The sequence below is a fragment of the Colossoma macropomum genome, unplaced genomic scaffold (genome assembly GCF_904425465.1).
Source record: "Colossoma macropomum unplaced genomic scaffold, Colossoma_macropomum, whole genome shotgun sequence".
Taxonomy (NCBI): Eukaryota; Metazoa; Chordata; class Actinopteri; order Characiformes; family Serrasalmidae; genus Colossoma; species Colossoma macropomum.
Window position 1 is genome coordinate 41,700,133 of NW_023494785.1, and position 5,163 is coordinate 41,705,295.

Below are 5,163 nucleotides of genomic sequence, written 5' to 3' on the forward strand. Positions count from 1 at the left end.
CGAACTGGAACTGTCCCCGTTTTTCCTAGATTTCAGAAATCTGGTCACCTTAATATGTCTGATCTGAGTATTTTGGATTATCGGATTCTTACACTGTGCCACATTCTAAATCGGTTTACAGAAAGGTATCAGCAGCTTGAACAGCACTAATGAAGACTGAAAGCTGTAAACTGAAACCTGTATTTTGTGTTTGGTGTAGTGTAGTGGGTAACACCTCTGCCTTCTATACTGTAGACTGGGGTTTGATCCCCTGCTTGGGTGAGCACCCTACACTCTGGTCCTGGAGGGCTGGTGTCCAGCACAGTTTGGTGATTTACCTGATTACACTTCTCTGTTAAGTGGGTGTGTTTGAGCCTGGAAACCTCCAAACTGTGCCGGACACCGGCCCTCCAGGACCGGAGTTGTGCACCCCTGCTCTACACTACACCAGTAAGAGTCCTTGGACAAGACTCCTAACACTACCTTCACCTACTGTGTCAAATTGTAAGTCACTCTGGATAAGAGCATCTGCCATATGCTGTAAATGTGTTGTTCTGGTCAGTGTTTAGTGAGTGATTGGAGGAATTTATTCTCCTAGTGTTTGAAAATTTTGCTGTTGCTTCAAGTGTTTGTTTTGTCAAGATTATTTTGCAAAGAAAACTAATTTTTGGCCTGTTTAGTATCCTCTGAATGGACAAGTGATCAAGTAACTAAGACAAACTCTAAACATCAACCTATTACAACAGCCTAAAATTTACTAAAAACTATGACACATTTTATAACCGGAGTGCTTCAGAATCATAGATCAATCTAACCCTCCAACGTTGACCTGAGCTTTGGACTGATGAAGTAAAAGCACCAAAGGTATGTTTAGAATAAAAAGGAGCAGCATTTGATGAAAAGAACACCGTTCAAACTGTTAAGCATGGGTGTGGATCTGTAATGCTTTGGTGTTGTGTGGCAGCCAGTGACACAGGAAACACTGCACAGGTAACTGAAAGAATAGATTCCACTAATATCAGTAAATTCAGAAAGTAGACGTGACAGTAAGTCTGAAGCTGAAAGGTTCTCGCTTCTACACCGAGGCCTACTCTTTAACCCCCATCATCCTCTTAACACATTTTGTGCACTTCTTCAGCGCATCCTACACAAACTCCTTCAAAACCTCAATCCTCCACTTCATTTCTTAGAGCGGTTGTTTATTCCATCTGCATTCACAGCTAACACGTTTCTAAAGAGGCGTTATTTCCTGTTTGACACCTTTTTAGTAATGCAGGCACAGAATGAGTACCTGAGCTTAATGAGGGCATTTGCAATTTTCCATTTCTAGCACTGAAACAGTTTCAGAACTGGGCGATTATTTTTATTATTAGCATTTGGAATGAATAATTTTCAAGGTATTACATAATAGTATCCTAATATCTTGAAGTTATTTGGAGAAAAGTGATTCTCATATGCAGAGGGGTGTAGAGTAGCCTGATCACTCGAATAGGAAGGTATTGTTAATTCTTACCGCAGTAAAAGAGAAACTGCCTTCCCAAAAACCAACTTCAGCAGAGGTACAGAAGTCAGTGGCTTCCAATAGAATTACAGCAGTACATCAGGCCTTTATCAGCAGAGCAACTCGAGTTATTTAGACTCCTTTCTTTCATTTTGAATCCGAAAATAATATGTTAAAGCTTCAAAGTAAGAGATGTGACCAATCACAAAGCAGTACAGAGTAGAGGTCTGCACTACCATGGATTCCCGCGGGACCAGGCACAATATCTTGTGGCGCAGGGCTAATTTTCAGTGTTGCTTGCGGGAGCGGGCGGAAATCAGACCCCTTCAGACGGGAGCGGGCGGGAGCACGCATATAAAGAAATATGAATGAATAGCCTAAATAAAGTAGAACGATCACTAAATCATATGTGTAAACAATATAACAGTAACACAGTTAAAATGAATGAAGTCATTCTCGAGCAACTGACCACATGAACACGCAGATTCTCTTAGGTCTGATTCACATGTACTGCTTCTGGGTGCCATGAGCGACACGGAAGGTCTTGCTTTTCATTTTGGCGCCCATGTTAAGTGGTCAGCGGTTTCACACAGGCTGCGTGTGCAGTTCCAGACACTGCCATGGTGTTTAGAGAGGAGACCCGGGGCAGATTTTTCTGCGCGTCACGCAGCTAAATACACTGAAATAAGCCATGAAAATAAATGAAAATACAGAAAACCGTATAAAAACTTTTTTTTGATTTTTATGTAATTCATGACGAAACAAACATTCCGTGCCGCAGACAGATTTCCTGGTTGGTCTACCAGGCTTGAACGTTTTTCCTGATCACAAGTCAGAATGCTGCTGAGGATAAACAAACATACCGTGCACATTTATAAATTATATTTTTATGGAGCAGAGTGACTGATGTGAGCGTGTCTGTCTGGAAACAGGAATGTCTGTATAACTTTCTCGCTGCTCTGCTCAGCAGCACAAACGCTATATGTAAGAAAGGCCAGCACATTTCAGCTGTAGCGCTCGCGCTGCCGCATCACTCCCACCACGCAGAGGCTGGCAGAGAGAGAGATGGCAGAGCCTTCAGTCCGACGTCCACAACTGCCCAGCAAAACACCAAAAATAACCGCTCTGTGGTTTAATTCCTGCTTTGTGTTTACTGGGAATAAATGGCATTTGTTAAAGTTACTTCAAAGCGAGCCTGATGACCACGACTGCCATGTTACTTCAACAGAGAATGTATTTGTGATTAGATAATATTGGATGTGCGTGGTACTGCGCAGGAGGGAGCAGGATGAAATCTTGTGGGAGCAGGCGGGAGCGGGACCACAAGACACAAGAGATCACAAGACATTTGTTATCTTCAGATCACGACCTTTAACTGGATTGTTATCTTGAGATCATGACTTAATTGATCTCAAGATAACAATCCAGACAATTAGACCTACCTCGTGGCCTCTCTGGACTTCCGTACTGGACCGCCTACAAGTGAAACAGCCATCGTACCTCAGATCGAGAAAAGCAAGAAAACACAGTATTTTAACTGGTAACGAAGAAAATACAGCAGTGAGCACAAAGACTTATCACGCTGTGACAAACACGAAAGGGCAGAATGTCTTCAGGTGACAAACATCTCCTCACAAAACAGGTAGAGTCTTATGGTAAACTGGGAGTGTTGGTGCCGTCGTCCCGCTGCTCTCACACGTTCACTCAGGTTTGCTGACGGCGGAGTGGAGGGGCGCCGACATCTTGGGGAGCCTCATGTCTCTGTTAACTTCTGGCTCTCCTTTCTAGTAAAGGGCTGCAATAACTAGACCTGCCGGAGTCTCTGCTGCTCTGTTAACACTAATCTGTGATCAGTCACTCATTACAGAACTGTGTGTTTTCCTTTTTTTGCCGAGTTGAACAGCTGCCCATCCTGTGCGTCTGATGCTGTTGCTTCTTCTGCCTTGATCAGGTACCACTGCTCACCAGCCTTCTGGACCGGCTTGACCACCATTGAGCTTCATGCTGTACAACGCTGTGCAAACCTCACCCTCATGAACTGACCCTCCCGATGATGCTGCTGCTGCTGCATAAACTAAAACTCATTTAATTAACCATTGTTCCACCTGTTTTCCCCATTTTGTAATACTTTATACTAACAATGTTTGCTATCCAGTGTGGACCAGAGGAGGATGGGTTCCCCTTCTGAGTTTTGGTTCCTCTCAAGGTTTCTTCCTGTTTCTCTCAGGGAGTTTTTCCTTGCCACCGTCACCATTGTCGATGCTCGTGGGGGCTCGGACCCAGATTTTTCTGTAAAGCTGCTTTGTGACAACACCTGTTGTAAAAAGTGCTCTATAAATAAACTTTGCTCGCTTGCTGGCTTTCAGGGGGCATCTTACAATTCTGGAGAAGGGAGCTCGGAGAGTTTCAGCACCTCACTCAGGAGCTGGAACTTTATGGGATCTTTCAGATATGGATGTTTGAGTTTGAGGCACTTTTGGAGATGCTAACACCATCTGTGAGAAAGCAGGGGACAAATATCAAACAGTGATGCTGAGGTCTGGACTCTGGGGTGGTCAGTTGGTTGTTGGTCAGTTATAAAGTGTGGTCTATGACTTCTGTGCAATACTGTAAGTGATTCCAAACTCTGGACCCTCTGGAGTGGATGGTTTTATGTATGTGCATATACTTCTTCATACACACACTATTCTGTTTAATGAATCTAAACAGACTCAAAGCAAAGAGACACATCTTTTATTTTTTTTTTTCAAAGCAAAAAGAAACAAAATGAATATTTCCCCAAAAAAGGAGAAAAAACAAAACAAAACTCAGCTATCACCGCTAGCAACATCTGCCAGAAGAACCAGTTTGGTTTCGCTTTCTGTCAACATACAATGTTTGTTGATCTTTTTTTTCTGTGATTTAGTGATACCAGTCATCAAACTTTTGCAGAGATCTTGTTTTTGGGATGCAGGGGAGAGCAGGAAATTAGAGCGTGGCTCTAGAAGCGATGACCTCACAACAATAACCAGCGCAGGAGCAGGTTGAGAAGAGGAGGGCATGCATATGTACGCTGTATTTCACCTGTGCTAGCGGCTAACACTGTGGTGGGGACTTCACAAAGAAGGTCTTTCTCACTTAGCTAAATACCGTAAGTCCAAACTGAGGACTGACCAACAGGAACGACCCTTAGACTGCATAAAGAATGGTACCTTGGTCAGTGAAAGCATCTTAAATAGAGGCAGTATGTCTATTATTATACATAAGGTGATACTGGGGGAATTAATAAGATCAATTTAACCATCTTCCCATACCCAGATTAAGGCTAATCTTAGACTTAAAAGAACTACCAATGGTGGTTCACCACTGGCCCTGCAATTTAGTCCAAGACTAGGCTTTATTACTTTCCGAAAAATGACCTATGATGTCCTTACAGCATTCTTATATTTGGAAAACAGATATATTACCAATATTCAAGATGCTTTCATCTGCCAAGATATAATTTTCTGCAGTGTAATCCTCACTTCTGGCTCTAATTACCCAGCTCACTTGAGAAACCCTGCTTTGTAAACCCCCCCCGAGTGCAATCACTCCACTTTTAGTCCTCACCTCTGCCTGGCAGCAGGTATTTGTGTAAGAAAGAAGTGCTTGAATTCCTCCGAAAACAAATAAAAAATAAAAAAATAAAAATAAAGTGTTGTGTC